This window comes from Aphis gossypii, chromosome 1, assembly GCF_020184175.1.
Source record: "Aphis gossypii isolate Hap1 chromosome 1, ASM2018417v2, whole genome shotgun sequence".
Classification (NCBI taxonomy): domain Eukaryota; kingdom Metazoa; phylum Arthropoda; class Insecta; order Hemiptera; family Aphididae; genus Aphis; species Aphis gossypii.
Window position 1 is genome coordinate 17,808,425 of NC_065530.1, and position 19,165 is coordinate 17,827,589.

General features: G+C 27.6%; 1 protein-coding gene across 1 annotated transcript in view; it reads left to right on the forward strand.

The window, feature by feature from the left end:
* Positions 1 to 2,920: 2,920 nt before the first annotated feature.
* Positions 2,921 to 19,165, forward strand: part of LOC114128943 (tubulointerstitial nephritis antigen-like) — a 33,336-nt gene continuing 17,091 nt past the window's right edge. Inside the window, exon 1 of the mRNA XM_050198852.1 lies at positions 2,921 to 3,234. The gene's annotated coding sequence lies outside the window, so the exon portion shown is untranslated. The remainder of the gene's footprint in view (positions 3,235 to 19,165) is intronic.

A 19,165-nucleotide genomic window follows, 5' to 3' on the forward strand; every position in this document is an offset into this window, starting at 1 on the left:
AGTCTTTTTTTTCATTTACGTATAAAAATAACTTTTGAAATATGTCTTTGAAATATCATTACATATTTATTTTCTGTTAATATCCATATAAGGAAAAATTATTTACACCTTTTCTTCAGTAGGTAGTATTGAGTTAACGTTTTTTGTTAAAAAATAATATATAATAAAATACCTAGACAATAGGTAGCTTAAAATTATATATATATTATTCTAGTAAGAATTTAAATACGCATAAATCTCTATTATATGCATATAGCTTGGACGGGAAAAATATTATTATGTTTAGTTAGCTGCTAAATATATTTCATGGATTTTTCCTAAAATTAAACATCATATTTATTCGTATATTACATAGTATCTATATAGATTATATTATTATGTAGTAGTGTCATTAAAAGTTTTTATACATTTCTAAAAAATGTTTACATTTAAATAATAATTAATAGTATTTTATGTTATTATTAATGATGTGGTACCTTTAACATTAACTTGTGTAGACTATTTTTGATCGTATCTATAAATCTATAAATCATTCGATTGGTATTATAAAGTTCAATACAATTGTCTTGTTTCGTTAAATAATTTATTACTTTTATGTTATATTAGGCTTTTTTAAATTCCTCAGAAAATTCTAACCCATAATAATTTAATATAATATGCGTTTCTTGTTGGTGAAAATTAAAAACGAATAATGTGAGTGATCGTAAACTCACTAAACTAAACTAAATCGCGATTTGTGTTAAATTACTGGACTCGATTTTCACTTACCTATCACGTGAATATACATATTTTTTTTTTTTTAAGGTACTAGGTTAATCATCTGCGGACAACTGGCGATGTTTGTTTTGTCGCCTGCGGGTTATCAGCTCTATATCGTGGGCGTGATGTCATAAATACTGTCTATGTTAAAGAGTTACTCAACATCTCCATCTCACCCTTTCTCTCTCTCTCTTTCTCCTCTCTCTCTGAACTGCGTCTATTTAGATCTTAAACTGGTATTTATAGCGTTAAATAGATAAAGATTTTTCTATATATATTTTTTTTTTAATATAATTTTAACGTTGACTTAGGTATTTTTAATGTACGAATTATGCATATTTTAGGAATTTGATTGCGTAATAATATGGATGTGATATACTGACGTTCGAGTGCGTTTATATTACCCCGTAACGTTGTAAATACCAAACGACTTAATTTATATTACACGTCATGCAGCCGGCGAACAAGCCTTCCTTAATAAGATCCATCGATATAGTAAAAAATACGAATTAATAAAGAGTAACGTGTTTGCGTATACTATGTAAATGTACTTATATAATATTATATACTACATAGGCTTGTTTATCAATAAGATAATCGAGTACTACTTTTTATCGGAAGATATTATAATAAGAACAGTAACTTATTATTTGCGAAAATATAGTTTTGTAACAATAGGTAGTTGTAACGCATTTATTTATTTTAAAATAGTCAATTCATTATTTACATCTTATCCTTATGTACATATACATTTCGATTTAATATTGTAAATCAGTTTTGTCATTGACGTTTCGTGACTCATTCATGTAGGTAACAAATCCACTTCACAATATTCAATACTGAATATTGAATTTTCTTTTAAAATAGGTAAACAATGATAAATTTAATGTTTAAAACTATTATATTAGTTGGATCTTTATCATGCTAAAATTAAACTATGTCAACCCTTAGAATTATATTTTGAGTTTTAACAAATTAACAGTTTTATAAGTAAGTATATATGTAAACAACGATCTCGTTTATCCAAAAATTATACCATTGTTATCATACAGAATATTAAAAAAAAAAAATTCTTTCATACTTGCAAAATAATGAATTTTTATGATTATTGTATTGATAAATATTATTGTATAATATATTTAACTAGGTACCATAAGGGCACGTGTAGGTAAATATAAATCAATCTTGGCCTATTTTATTTTACTTATCCTGAAGTAGTTGTTTCAAAACATCGCGTATTAATGAATTGTGATTGAACAAAATATGCATACGTAGATAATTGTTATATTTCAAATATTCGTTTTTCAGTACAATCCATTTAAATAACAAATCTTGAGTATACATATTAATAATAAAATAAAATAATATGATAGGTAAAAAAAATGTTAGAAAAAGTAATTTACCCTAGTACAAAATTGTATTCTATAATATTATACCGTCATATTTATTACACCATTAAATTACGCTAATAATTTTTACATATTTCAATTTCAAGGGCGCTTATAGATATTTTACATGAAGTCGATATATTTTGTTTTGCTCATTTTCAAGACGTAATCGAAATAGTTAGTTTAGTTAGTTCATATTCTGTTCCGATTTGAAAGCTAAACAATACTCGTGAGATTACGATAATAATAATATGTCATCTCTATCTGCAAATTAATGCAATGTGTAATAATAATATTTATCCATTTACAATATATTCTCGGAATTCAGTGAAACAAATAAAATCAAAATATTTTATACACATTGTACGTTCATTGATTAAAGTGTGGCGGCGGCTGCGGCGGCGGCGTTGGTGTTTTTTTAATATATTTTTTTTTTCGGAAATTCTGAAATTCTTCTCGTACACTGTCAGCGTACACACATACATGCATAAATAATAAATAATATTATGAACGACGAGCGTGTAAATCAATAGTAAGTCATATTTTAAGTATATATGTGTGTGTGTATAACGTTGTATTATTATTTTTAACGTACGCGTTTTTTCGTCTCAGTCATCGCGTGTATTATATGTGCATTGTGCTCGTTGATCGTAAAAAAAAAAAAAAAATACGTACACATATATATTTATAATATTCGACTCGCGGGCCGAATGATTCTATAGAGTATAGGTGAGATCATAGATCCCGCGCGCGCCAGCCAACGGCGCCGAGGCCCGAGACACCGATCGCTACTCACAATGTGTGTGCTATGTGCAGTGTAATAGGTTCAGCGGTGCTGTGACACAAGCCTCGTCACCGCCGCGCGTGCATCAGACACATTAACTTTCGTCGTTTAAACGTCGTGAGCACCACTCGTTCTGTTTTTTTTATTTATTTTGTTTTGCCGTTTTCGATTTTTTTCCATAATAATAAAAAAAAAATCCAAATTCAAATTCTTTAAAAGTAATAAAACAATAATTTTTTTCGAATCAAGAATACAACATATAGTGCTTTTGGACTTTTCACGCGCGGAACACAAACGCATAAGGTAAATCGTTAATATTTTAATATTATTATACAATATATACACATTATACCTATGTGTATAAGCTCGTGCAGTTATTTGAATAAACTCATTGTCTAAGGTGTAGGAATATCTTATATAATGCATCAGGTTATTTTGCGAAAAAATTGCTTTTTATTTTATCAACCATATAATGCATATAGATTCGATAAAGTAGTCATTACAATATGCATTATAAAATATAATATAATAAAACGTTATTTTTTTTAATCCATATATTGTATTATATCAATTAGGTCTGTTATTTTTTGCACCTTCGTAAATACATGTTACTCCAGTCTACAGGTAGTTAATTTTTGTACACGCAAACGTATATTGAGTTTATCATAACATTTTTTAAATTTTATTCGATAGTGCTTAATGAATAACTGTTGTCCTCGGTCAACAACTTAATTACAGTTTTATTTAAGTTATAAACGAATAATTGTTTTCACATTCCCTCCGCAGTGACGGTTTCGACATGCAAATAAAACAATACTATAAAAACATAGGTATGACAGCGTTTTACGAGTATTATGAAGTCTTTGCATACGGACATTCGTTTTGTCAATTATTTATATCTCTGCTATAATATTATTAATCGTTATAATATTATACTGACACCGAACAGCGTACAAGGTAGCCTATTTTTAATTGTGTTTAAACTGTTTTCAATGTGTTTCTATAATAAATATTTATATTACACAAAATATTATAATAAAGGAGTTATTGTACATTAATCTAAATAAAAAACAATAAACTGTCACTTCATCCGTTCGTATATTTTTACGGTATTTCGCATTAATCTTCAACTATAGTATTAACTAGTTTTTTAATACGATCATTGTTGTATTGAACATTAATTTATTGTTTATTTAAATTTATTCAAAATTTAAAATGTAAATAGATATGATACTTAAAAAATGTATACAATCTAACTTTACAACAAGCACGAAAGTTATAATATTAGACGCGCGCGAAAATACGAGGTCTGCAGTTGCACATTTTAACGCCACTATAATAATATAATATAATCATAATGAATTCAACGGTACTTTATATGCGTTATTTTTTTAAAATAATGTTTGAACGTTAAATTAAAAACATAAATCCGCAGATTTATCTACAGAGGATTAAGTGTAAATCATATTTGGTTTGTCGTCACGACACCAATTAGTCACGTGACTATAAATAACTTACCTGTTAATAATAGTTTAATTATTATATTTTACATAATATATTATAGTCTCGCCGGAAATACAACATCTAGGAGATTTTAATATCACAATAAACGTGTATTGTAGAATACCGAGTATCACACAACACTGCCTTAGAATATTCTAAACTGCAGTTTAATACATTTAATTTAATGTAAAAATATTTATTTTTTCTTATAAAAGCAATATCAGCAAAATACCTTAAACGTTGTTCGCTGTTTAACTTACTTTTTGCAGATTATAGCTCAAAACAAATATTGTTTTGTCCACAACGGAGAAAATGAACGTTACTTCGTTAGGCACATAATATAATAAATAAAATATATTTTAAGTACCTACTCGAATGAGTCAACTTTATTGACCCTTTTTTAGTAACAAATAAATACAGTTGGCCGTTGTATACATGATCAATGATTATTTCAAATGACAAATTAAATCTAAAAATATATAAGAAAATAATAATGATTACAATAATCGTTTTACCAACAGCCAATATTTTACACGATCGATGTTTTTTTCCGTAGCGGTAGCTTCTTTGTAGGTTTTTATAGATTATATACAAACTAATTCAACGATTATCATCGATGTGACGTTGCTGTACACAATATTGATGTATATACCTACGCAATAAAACTTCGGGCTAGGGTTAATATACATTGGTGTGTATTTTTATTTTATAGTGTCATGTTACAAACATGATTAGTTTGATATCCACGAATTGCCTTGTTTATTAATTACCTACCTATTATTAAAAATCATAAATTATGATCTGTTTTAGATTTTTCATATTTTTCCATTTAATTATTAACTAAAAAATTCGCGTATTGTGATTTGTGATATTATCTTACAAATAAAGGTAGAAAAAAATTTAAATCTATTAAAACTGATATAGATTTATTTCCGAGTAAGATTATCGACCATTATTTACTTAAATAAATGAGGAAATTTGATTTTCTTATTTAATATCTGTTTTAAAACTAGAAGATTCAATTAATAATAGAATGGTAACAATTATTAGTAATTTCAATGATTTTTTTTCATATTTTTATTGCATGTTTTAACATAAGTAAATGCATATTCTACTATTTTCAATTTTGTATTTCATAATATAATAAATCCTAGCCCTAGTAATAATGAATAAAATTGTTTGATTCTTTACAACCGCAGTCAAACGTATGTTGCTTACTTTATTGCCAAGTGTACACGAAAAACCAACGCACGGTTATCACAATAATTCGGCAACGATTCATTTTTTTACTCAACGAGATGTTAACATCCATCCGTCAAATGAATATAAAAAATATCATAAACCACGACCAACCACGTGGTTATAGATGGGCGTCCGCCTACTCAAGGGCATTTTTCCAAAATATTAAGCGTACACCATACGATATTACAGAAGAATTTTTTTATTTATTAATTTTTTCATCAATTAAAAAGTGGACATTTGTAGATTAACTTTAAAAATTCAAATTGGAATCAGTATTAAATTTAAATTGTTAATGACTTTCAATGAGATATTTAAAACGCCGACAATTAAAATCATAAAAGTCATTTAAATTTTGTTTTTTAATTTGTGAAATATTGACTATGAATAAAAAAAATATACGTAATAAATAATAATATGCGTATGTGCTTCATCGTTGTAATTTTACCTTTTAATAATCTATATGCTAGGTATTTAATAATCAATAATATTTATTACAGCAATAAAACGATTAACCAATTTAGTGTTTGATATTATCACAGATTATATATTTTATCAAATTTTTTAATGATGTCCTAATTTAATTTCTATCATATTTCGTGATTTTTATTTATACTGAATAATTGTATCAGTGATACTATATTATTTAAAAATAAAATAATATTATACTATTCTTGTTTTAATAAGATACCAAACACCCATTTTATTACCTATACCATAATAAATTGATGGGCAACTTGATAGCACACAGATAATTATAACGCAAAATTTTCATCGACTATTTTATAAATTTAAAAACAAAATTCAAAGGTTACCAAATCCTTCAATATTATTGGCACATCAATGTAAACAACTCATAAAAATGTATGAACAATTTAACCGTATAAACCATATATCGGTCATATTTCAAATGGTCTCATTTAAAGCTTATATATTTCAACACTCAAACAATAATTCTTATTAATTAATAAAAAACAATAAATATAAAATGAATCTAGATAATACGTATCTAAATAGTTCACGTAAATATTTTTTTTCCTAATTTAAATAATTCATATTGAAATTTACTGTAGCGTACAATTGAAACATGTATGATGTATCACATAATAGATTTTAATTTATCATAATACTGCAATATAACATCGTAACGTTGTCGATTTCATCTTAATATTACATCGAGTTATATAATATTATATTGCACTATAAGATGTAAAATCAAATTTCAAGTTTTCCGCAGAATAGGTTAGGTTAATAATAATAATATATATTATGTTTCCAATAAGCTAACTTTTGCAATCTTAAATAATATTAAATAAACTTTTATTCTAAGTTTTGTCAATAATACATTATAATGTTGTACATAATATGATGTTTTGTGCTAATGTTTTAAACGACATCGTATTATTATTATATTATTATTATACTACACCTACTGCGTACGTCAAACAGATAGCGAAAATATGCGAGTGAAGAAGCTCTTTATCTATGAGTGCTCCGGCTGGGAGAAGAGCCATATGTAATATATTCGGTTTACTCAAGTCCTATACACAATATATTGTTATTATCTTGTGTACCGCTACGATGTCAGTTGTTTCGTCTTTAAAATCTAGAAAAAAATACCTATGGTACACACACTAGACGAAAACCGTTTTCCTGTGAACTCATTTTATTGTGTTCTATTATATATTATTTAATTTCAAACGTTTCGGATTCTGCCCCAGCAGTATTATAAACGCCTTAAAAAAAAAAAATGTTTATGCCAAAATCTGACGGTCGTTTAGCATTAACGAGCAACTTGCATTTGCCAAATCTACCGTGGCTGTGAATAAGTTAAGTTCACATACGTCAAGAATATTAAAAAAAAAAAAAAAATAAATAAATAAATAAATAAAACAACACCAACCAAACGACCCTTTTTGTGTGCACCCACACCTGCAGCAGCACGTTAAAAAAAACAGTTAATGAGATTCGCCCGGCGTTATGCGCGAAAGTCGAAAAAAACAATGTGAACGTAATTATTCAAAAATGCATATTCAAGCAGGTAAAATCTATTTTTCTTTATACCAATTTTTTATTATTTTAAATGAAGAATGTTTGCATACACGCATTATTAAAACAATAAATAATTACGTCAACGCGTAAAAATCATCTTTAGAAGATGATAACAAATCCCTCTCCTAGTCTCGCAAAAAGTAAAATCGTTTTATTGCTCCTCCGTCGTCGTGTTATTATATTTTGATTCCAACGAAAAAGCTAACGCAACATTGGCCCAAACGATACGTTATACTTATATAGCAATACTTCATAAATATTATATCCGCAGTGATTCAATATCATAGGAAAAACGAATTAAATGTAATGTGGATTTTCTTTAACGAGTGCACAATTCTAACAGATATATTGTTTACCCGCCTTTCGTGCGTATTACCAGCTACATACATCTATACGATTTATGTTATATTTAAACGTTCAAGGTGGACGTAATAATTATAGTAGATACGTTATTACATAAATTACAATGCATGTTCGGTGTACTGTGTTTACACGCTTACATATCGATCGCGATAGATTTTAAATGATTGATAACAAACAACTTTTTAAATAAATTAATATGTATATACTATATATATATATATATTATTACCGATGTATACACGAACACACGATGTCGTGATAATATAGATATTAGGTATACAATAAACATATACCAAAGATTAATGCATAATATGTTATGTTACGTTATCTAACGTTCGTATTATGTACTTGAAGACTATACCTATACGTACTATATATTATTGTTATTATATTAATATAACTGTTTTTTGTAATTCGTATTAAAATAATAAAATTGCAAAATTATTGAGTATATTTGCTTTTATCAACTATGGTATTACAATATATCTACTAATTATGCGAGATGTAGTTAATCATAATATAGTTCATTATTTTATAATATTTCATTTTGATTTTGTTTGTACAAATCTTACTCGCACCATTTGTAGAGATGATGTTCCGACCACACTTATCTTGTCTCCTACAGTCAGTCCTACAGTACTAATAATAATTATTGGCTTTTATGAATCTTTATGACTTTATGAGTGTTGATGTGTCAAATGTACAATCATCGATTGGCGGTAATAACGTTATTAAAAAACAACGTTGTATCAATTCTACCCCTAAGTAAAATTACAGTGCTTTAATTTTTATTATATAGGTTGGCAAATCTTCTTAACTAAGAATCATTGTTCGTATGCAATGATTTATGATTGAATTAAAATTTAATATATATACCTAATATTACAGTGACCTACTTAATGATGAGTACTATCGACTCCTACTTTACAATAAAGTGGTTACTTAGGTACTTGCCCACTTTATTTTTAGTTATTTCAGAATTAATGTTACTCATCGTATAATAATATATACCACATTATATGTTGACCATATTATAAATTATAATTTTTACGTGATCTTTTCTTACATTCGTAATTATGTATGATGTTTATGATTATATATTTTAATTAAATTATCTTTTGTATCTAGCCAAATTAGACCTAAACATTTAAGGGTGCCAGTGCCCAGTAGGTATATGCTAACAATTTTAACTATATCATAGATCGACTTAGGCACTAACATAAATATATATATAATATTTCGGTAAACGATTTGGGTTTATTTGTTTGTAATTAAAATTAATATTATCAGTTTATTTCAGACAAGTTAGCTCTATAACAGTTTAGCGTCCAAACACTCCAAACGAAATAGAAAAATAATATGTTCATATGATAGCACTAATAGCATCGATATTTTCTAAATACGCTGGCATTAATCATGTAAAAAAATAAAATTGTGATTTATATTAGAGCTATTTCTCAATTAGTATGTGGCACATTTTAGCCCTAATATTTTATTAAAATAGCATTCATATAATTGGTAGAAAAATTAGCAATTTTTCAAATGGATTAGAATTTGATTAAGTGATTTAAAAAATATTATATAGAATATAGAATACACAAATTCATAATACGTGAAATGTGAATTACAACGTACCTACTATAATAGTTTAGAACCCGAAAAAACCATAAAATTAAAATTTTATTAGTGGAGTAAAGGAGATTATGACGTATTTTGAGTCGCTGTATGATAATTATTTACATATTAAAAATTGCACAAATTCGTTGGAATTAAGTAAAAAAAAATAAAAAATAAAGTATAAAATAAAATATAGTATAATTAAACTTATGAATATATAATTAATTTTTAATCATGGGTGGTGCTGAAATCACATCACCCCGACCACACCCATTATTCTTCTAGGAAAACGGGAAAACCAAGGTTGTAAAAGTTTAGAAAAGTGTTGTAAAAATGTATTTAAATTACATATTAAATATTTGTGTACAGGATTTTTAAAAATTTTGATTGATGGTGTTGTGAATGATATATAATCGAAGCGGATTAGAAATAACACCAATCATCTTAAGGGATGCATATTAATATAATTGTCTTTTAAGTTGGTTCAATTAAATATTGTTTGAAATTTATAATATGGCGGTATGGGGTGAATTTGGGTGGTAAAATAATATAATAGTAATGTATATAACAAACAATTCATATGGTATATATTATATTATGTACCTATTTTTTGCTCTTCACTAAACAGGATGGGAGATTGTTGACCTTTTAGTAAAAAATACTTCGTATGTTTGTATACTACTACGTGTTCTAAATAATAAATATATGTATAATATGTTAAAGAAAGTGGATTTTTTCCATGTTGATATAAATCACATATTATTATGGATAATATTATTTTCCTGAATTCTTATCCATATATGATGTATATATTTTTTAACAAAAAGTATCTAACTAACAATTTACAGAAAGGGAGGAGGGGTTTCTATTTGAAAAACAAAAGTTTGTAGCGTCACAGAATCATTTTTAAGTGGCACGAAAAATCCTAAGTACTCAAAAATATGATCAAATATATTTAAAACTTCCAAAAGATCACATTTTGAATAACTCAATTATTAAGAAAAAAGGGGTGGGCAACCTAGAAGAATAATTCTGAATAATACGTATAATATATAGGTATATTATTTTCTTAGCTCATAATAAAATTTCAATGACCATAAACGAATTGATTTTTTTATGCGTTACAAACCGTAATATATTACAACTACAACGGTCCTTACTATTGTATACCTACTTATTCAGTTAAATCGTGATTAAAAACAACTCAGTAGCTATAGATTGACCTATATTATACTATTATTATTACAATAGTAAGTAGGTACATAAATAGGTACGCATTATACGCCGGTACACGTGCAGATACTTTAATTATCGTTTTATGTCATCGTGCGTTTCCGATTAGCTGTTTCAATACGTAAATTAATGTATGCATTAATCGTGTAATAGAAGAAAAAACAACAATTATCAGAGAGAATAAAATGCACTATAATAATATGTACGCCTGTATACATAATAATTGTTACGTACCTACATCACGCGGTAATCTCCAGTTCACGGTCGTCGTCGTCGTTTCATTCTCGAAGATCGATTCGCATAAGTCGCTTTCATATTATCTGTACGCTGCTGGTCGATGGCTGAAAGCGGTCATGATATATTATTCTAATCTCTTGTCGAACATCTCGATGACTGTCTCTGGTCACAAATCTATGTCGGTCTATCTGTCAAAAATATCGCGTTTTGTTGTTTTGCAATCGGGTCGACGGGTCCAAATATACTGTACAATAATATATTATATGCCTCTATACGATGATATGCATACAAACACGCAGTATGTTATTATAACGGTATAAATCAAAGTACCTACTAACTCTCCGGCGATTTACCAGCCGGATCCCTCCGTTGACGGGGTGCATTTGATAATATTTACCGAGCTTTCACTTCTCAAGTCTATAATATATGTTTTTAATATTTTATTGATGGCGAGTGTAACCGACTTCTGTGTAGCACGCTTGACAAACAACTATCGTGTCACATTTGTATTTTATCGGTTGACTTGTAAATAGACGTTGATTTAAACGTAGTCCTTGTCTGTTTATCTAATAGAAAATAATTAAAAACACAATAATATTATTATGAGAAGCAGCTGAGCAGCTGGTATGGTTGTACGGTATACATCCAAGAATATAAACATTCAAAAACAAGCATAAAGCATATTTTGGTCATCCAAACGAAATAATTATATTAAATTAAGTCGTAATAATAAGTACCTAACAATACGTTTTCTTTTCGTATACTTTTTATTTGGATATTACGAGTATATTATTAAATATTAAGTACGATTTAAGTTTTGTAAATTTTAATGGATCATCGGTGTATTTAATATCATTTTAATTTACTATAAAAATACATTTCAATTTCTAGAGTTTTGATTTTCCAATTCTATATAATGGTGTCATAATACAATCATATTATAAGTATATAGGTAGATATCCTAGTATAATACGTTTAGTTAGAACATTATAACATTATACGTAAGCAAATTTTGGATATAATTTTAAAACTGCATTTTATACTTCGTCAGAACCACAAAATGAATGTGCTAAAAATCTGCGAATTTTACATTTAACGGAATAATATTAAAGAATTAGCTAATCTACTGACATTTAGTTTGCCACGAACGATGCGTGATCAGCAAGTATATTATATTATAATAATCGTTGTGTCGGATGTTAGACGTATGTGGGCCCAGTCCTTTTGGTGTTGTGTGTAGAGGTTCTGCGCTGGGCGATCAAGTTCGACGATATTTTCCTACTCACCAGAACGTAACATCTTATCACTTGTACGTGATTCACGCCGCCATTATCAATTCACGCGTATATTTTTACGTAGACCCAATTTCGTCGGTTGCCAAAATCGCGGTGGCGTCAAAAATCGCCATTATAATGTACATATAGCTGCAGCATCGCACTCTCCTCGACTAGTGGCAGTCTCGCGCGATCGATTGGTAATCGTCCAAATAACTATTCTCCGTTGATCGATTTCGCATTATATAATCACATGCTGCGCGTACAACAATATATTATTATAATATATTTTATAAATATAGAACGATCCGCGGCCCCAGGTACGCGCCCGGCCCGATTCCTGTACGGAGTGATCCATTAAACCATTTACGTCTAGTCTAAGTCGATCGTTTTGGTGGCTTTTGCGTGGTATTCATTACACTATATTATTGCTATTTAGAAAAATTCAAAAGTCACCTTTTAGAATGAGTGCTGTATACTCGCCTATAATCAACACCGTGGCATAATTTACAGAGACCCGACCGGCGAGACATGAAGCAAGATTATAACAATATTTTGTTGACCGGATATAATAATATTATAATGTACAGCCGGCAATATAGTATAGTAAATATATAAGCGTGCACACGAATAGGTGCAACTAGGGCAAACTCGACACAATGCAATATTATTATGTGTTTAATATTATCGCGATGACAAACGCGATTGATCCAAACGCGTGCTGTACAGATAGGTATTATTAATATATTATTAGGCATAATGTTTTCATTGTAGTACCGGTGTAGGTAGTTTTATTCATAGTGGCATAGTGTAATAATGAGGCAGTGATGAATTTTCATCGTGACTAGTCAAAACGTGGCGGTAGCGCATATTGTTACCTATGTATACCTACACATTGTATACGCATTATGCCTAAACTAAAAGCATCCTCCGTCGCCAGTCCGTCGTTGTGAATTTTTCTCCTTTTTAGATTGTGTAATTAAAATTTAAAACACTAATCTCCCGCTTATAGCTGCAGTATTTTTCTAATAAATATATTAAAATAATAAATAGAACGATTTTGCAATAATAGTAGTACACTAATTATTATCATAATAGTTTTGTAGCTATACATATACGAAGACTATAAAACAGCTTTGCACTTGGAACCTCTTCAATTTATCATTATAAATATATACATTTTTGTTTTTGTTTAGAAGCATTTAAAATAGTTTTATACTACACTTCAACTTTTACAAAAATTAAAATGAAAACTAAAATAAATTTATAAGTAAAGAACACAGAAAATATATATAATTAAGTGGTAGTAATATTCAGAGTATTTTGTTGTTCATTTAAAATTTTCATATTGTATTTCATACACAATATAATGTTATTAAATCTTATTTTTTATTTTACATCATTGGTTATTATTACATATAAGGTATTACATACTCGTATATTATGTGCTAGTTGATTATTAAATTTATCTCTTCGAATCTGAGTATCAGACAAATAATTTTAAAATTAAGATTAGTAGATCAAAAAGCAAATAATTATAGTATCATAATATTTTATTTACGACCTGATATATTTTGCTAGATTTGTTTACAAATTAATTTGAATTATTGAAAAATCTAAATCAGATATTGTAGGGGTTATGTCCTATTTATTTTGATTCCATAAATTATTTAGTTTTACATGAGCTAATATATTCTATTGTGATAACAAGCCCTAATAAAAAGGTAATAGCAAATTTCACCAACTGAATAAAAATTATCAAATAAACCACGTTAGGTTAATTAAACGTATTTTAATTAATTTTATTAAATTTAACAACGACTCGCATTCGATACAGTTAATGTAGAAACATCACTATGCGACGTTTTTTTAAATGTCATGAACGCCACTGTGGGATTTATAGTGTATAACAATACAATTACATGCAAATGATATGTTTTCCCGCCTGTACAGTGATCAATGATTTGTATATTTTATATCATGATAGTAGGTATAACAACAATGATAAGTTATACCGTAATAGTTTGTGTAATGATTAATAATTAATATTATACCTTGTTTAGTTGCGTAGTACGGCGGTAGAGATCGGGCAATCTTTTAAACGCGTACCTATCTACGTGCTGGCTATGCAAGTATATTGTAAAAGTATGTATCCTATACATACTTATTGTTACGTATGCCTATTTAGGTATACGTATAATACGATATGGATATATATGTCTCAAGGACGAAGAAAATTGTATACGAGCGCGTCTTCGAACCACCTTCGGGGCGAAATAAACAATATAATATAAATATTATAATCTAGCATATTAATATCCTGCCGGTTTATTAAAAAAAAAATGTATTTTCTCCCCTCGTTATTATTTATCTCTTTCGACGTCATTGTACAGGTGCCAATAAAAGAGTTACGTCGTTTGATCAAATATAATATTATGATGAGACAGACGTGTGGCCTGTGGAATGCGATCGGCTACCAATATTTTTTGTTATTTAAAATTTGTTTTTAATTATATCATGCTGTGTATTCTAAGACCACCCGCGCATCTTCAATTGGGAGTAAAAAAAAATATGAAACTTTTTTCGATTCGGCACACGGCCAGTCGATTTAAAAACTCAATCGATCTTGTATAAAAAGTATGATATAATTATAACATAATGGAAAAAAATATATGTTTTATTTGTTTTATTTATGATCACTCAACAAATACATTTCCCACAATTATTTCAATTTGACTAAAACTTCTTATACGAGTGCATACGTTTTATACATAATAAATAAAAGAAAAGATAAATAACTTATTAATCAGTAGACGAAAAAAATATATTTATTGAGAACTAAATATTTTTATCATACGTATGTTTTTTTCTTATTTGACATCTCAATGCTTAAGATGAGATTTTGACTAAACCGTTAAATAAAAACAAATTTTGTGATTTAGAAACAATCGTATTTCAAACAATGGAATGAAACCTTGTATTGCATACGTCTAAAATGTATTTATAATCATAGATTCTTATTTGATTGTGTTTTAACGTTTTAAATTATTTATTTATTTTGTTAATCAGATTGATTGTAATAAATTATTGTTTATAATGAACATTGGCGACAAAGCCTAGATACATATTTAAGGGTCATTATAATATTACTAACAACTTACTAACCACTGAATTTTTAACATATTTTCTGATAAGTATACAAGGTTGTCTATTTATAAATCTATACTATTTTGAAGTTTTATCTTTTTTGAAAACATTAATTTTTTATAATTTCATATCATTGCAAACCAACAATTTTGAAAAAAAAAATTTTACAATTTTCTATGATTACGGTGAGTTAGGTTAGTAGATTATCATTTTACAAAATACCCCTATGCCACTATAACCTGCTCATACTAACCATAAATACTTACAGTGAGATATTTTCAAAGAACGTCATAATTTTTTGAAATGACAAATGTTGCGATCAATAGATCACCTAGATTATTATTTCTGACTGATAGGTATACAACATTAAATATTTTAAACATATTATAAAATTCAAAAATTATAGTTTTTTAAAGTCATAGATAGGTAAGTAAACTGATTAAAACAACAAAAAAGTTATTTGATTCATATTATTATATTATACAAGTACTATTCTAATTTAGCATATCTTTTGGTAATTTTTAGATGCAGTGTATTACATAATTCTAATCATTACTTTTAGAGATTTTTCTGTAGAAATATGTAATTATAATATCATAGTATACATCGCAGCCTTAAAAATCTTATTATTCTAATCACGATGTTTCTATGTATACAACGGTAAGTTTAAATTATTTGCCTATATTACGTCTTAAGGATACTTTAATTTGAATAATGCAAATAATAATAGTTTTTTTATTTTAAGTGATTACTTACCTAACAGTAAGGCCTTATCTATGTTTTACCATTTACGTCTTGTCATCTTATACGCGCTTACATATTAAAATCTTTTAATGGACTCACATACTAAGTCAATAAAATATATTAATATTGTAAATAGAAATACGTAGGTATTAGCATACGTATATTATAATAATATGACCGTTGTTATTATACATACGGGTTATTTATTATAAATATTTGACTGTTGTCGTTTGTTTGTATTGTGCACCGAAACGAACCTACCTATATATTATGCAAAACGACTATAATGCGCATTTTACAATAGTTGAATAGTGTATAATATAATATAGGTATCTAACTTATTGGTAAAAGAGAGTTTATCGCTGTTGTCTAGTTGTCAACTCAATTCCATTTGAAACCGATGAAAATGATATTATCGTCTATTGGCGATCTTTATTTGATATGCGTGGTATTGTTATTATTAACTGTCATCACATATTCTTACAGAATCTCTCCAACGTGAGTTTCATTCGTCTTGACAATATTTGAATCATATCAAGCATAATTTCTGACGCGATTTTAAAATTCTATACGAATGCGTTTAAATTTCTATCAATTTTGACCTTTTCTCAAAAGTTAGATTAGATTGATAATATTAGGTTCGACAAAGAACCTCATACGGTGATAATATTATATTGTAATGTACGTCGATCACAAGCTAACACGCAAGTTCAAGGCCGGTCCGTGTTATATTGACACCAATATTGTAATATAGGTACTAATAAAGTAATAAACCATATAATTTCTATTGTATGCATTACAGTTGAAGCGCAGCCATCTGTAATGTATATATATATAGCATACATATGTGAAATAATATATATATATAATATATATATACAATATACATACTATTTAGCTTGTAATGCGACCCATTAATAAAACAGTTCGTAGCCCGTTAAGTGTTCAATATATTTGTCATTATAATACTCGCGAGAAATTTAAAACTATTGAGTTAATTTTTAATTATTTTCACGTCTAAATTTATTTTTAACGTTCTTAAATTGTCACAATAACGATAACTCAAAAGTTGCTGTAAGTGACGTATTAATATACGAGGTTCAATGTGCAACCCCAGATTTGTTGAGCCAGGTCTTATTAATTTGAATTCACTCGCAATATGATAAAACAAAATATTACCTATATAGTTTTAAATCAGTCAACGGATGAAATTTCCTTTCCCGTGCAAGACCAAAATCTCTAAGGACGTTTTCTCCATATAAGTACACAATAATGGATAGAACGAAATCGCTATATTCTAAAAAGTTTAATGACTGTTAATTTATTTTTATTGAGCACATCACTTATTTTGTAAACTAATTGATTTTCCAATATAATATATTATAATATATTGAATAAATCGATTACTGACGATCAATAACCAATCTCGGACCAGAGCTTAGACGGTTAATTGAAAAGACGATTTAACGAGATACAAATATTTTTTTTTTTTAAAAACATACAATAAATTATTGACATGCATAATACTTAATATATTTTCAATAATTATGACCAAGTGAATTTTCAATTCAAAGACACGTTCGCAATCGCAAAATATTGTTTTTATCTCACCCATAAAATCGTTTCTTAGCTAGTGGATATTGACAGAAAGTTTCTGATAAACCACAGCTCGCGTATAAGGCAATAAGATTTCACAACAGCGGGTGAGTAGTGACGGTTAATCGAGAAAGACGGTTAATTGGGAGTCGGACAATCGAGGTTCTATTCTAACTAACTGTAGTTATTGCACAGAACTTGTAAGTTAATATATTAGAATAATATTGTGGCTTAGATTTTATACAAATTGTGTAGGCACACTTTACATAATATTATAATATTATAAATGATCATAAATTGTCATTTCTCCACTCATACAACGGTGAAATTGTACCAGTATAATATTGTTAGGACATGATTGATATTATTATGTACGTTTTATAAACGTTGTTTGGTTCCAATTAATGTGATTGATATTTTCGTATTTAAATTTTAAATCACGTTAACCACTGTTTATACTGAAATGTGAATTATAGAAAAGTTTAATATCATCGTGAATATACGAATATATCATATCGTGTACTATAATTTATCATGAAAATCGTGATTTCTATTTTCTGTTTGTAATGTTTTTGAATAAACACGTTGCGGACAGTTATAATAGCGACAGACATAGGTACTATAATAATTTTACTTAAATACATTTCGTTTATTTTTAAAATTGCTCGTACTTTGTTTATTAGTTTTTGACAGTCAATAATAATATATCTATTTATTTACTTTCACTATAATATTCATAACTATAATATACTTTATTTTACGTAATATTGTCATAGATATATTATATGATATGTACATTGTACAGTAACCACGGTTTGATATTGTTAAAAAGATATCGACATATCGTATTATTGTTTTATAATGTACTACACAAAGTTGAAAAGCACTAATAGCTGAACTTTTATCATACGACTAATTGGACTTGAAAATCGTTGACTTGTTGATTTTAAGATATTATTATATTGGCACTATATTACCATATTATCATACAAGTACTTATATAGATATTTTTCTTTCTAAAAGTATAAATTTTCGTTGGTATGTCTACTTATGTTTATAGTTGACATATCAAATATTGGTCTAGACGATGCCTATATCTACGGTTTAAGTGAATAATTATTTATCTAGTTGTAATAAATTTAGAAAATAGATAATGTTCATTGGTGTCGAATCAAAGTATATAAAATATTAAGAGTGTCTGATATACTGAACTGGAATAGAAATACAAA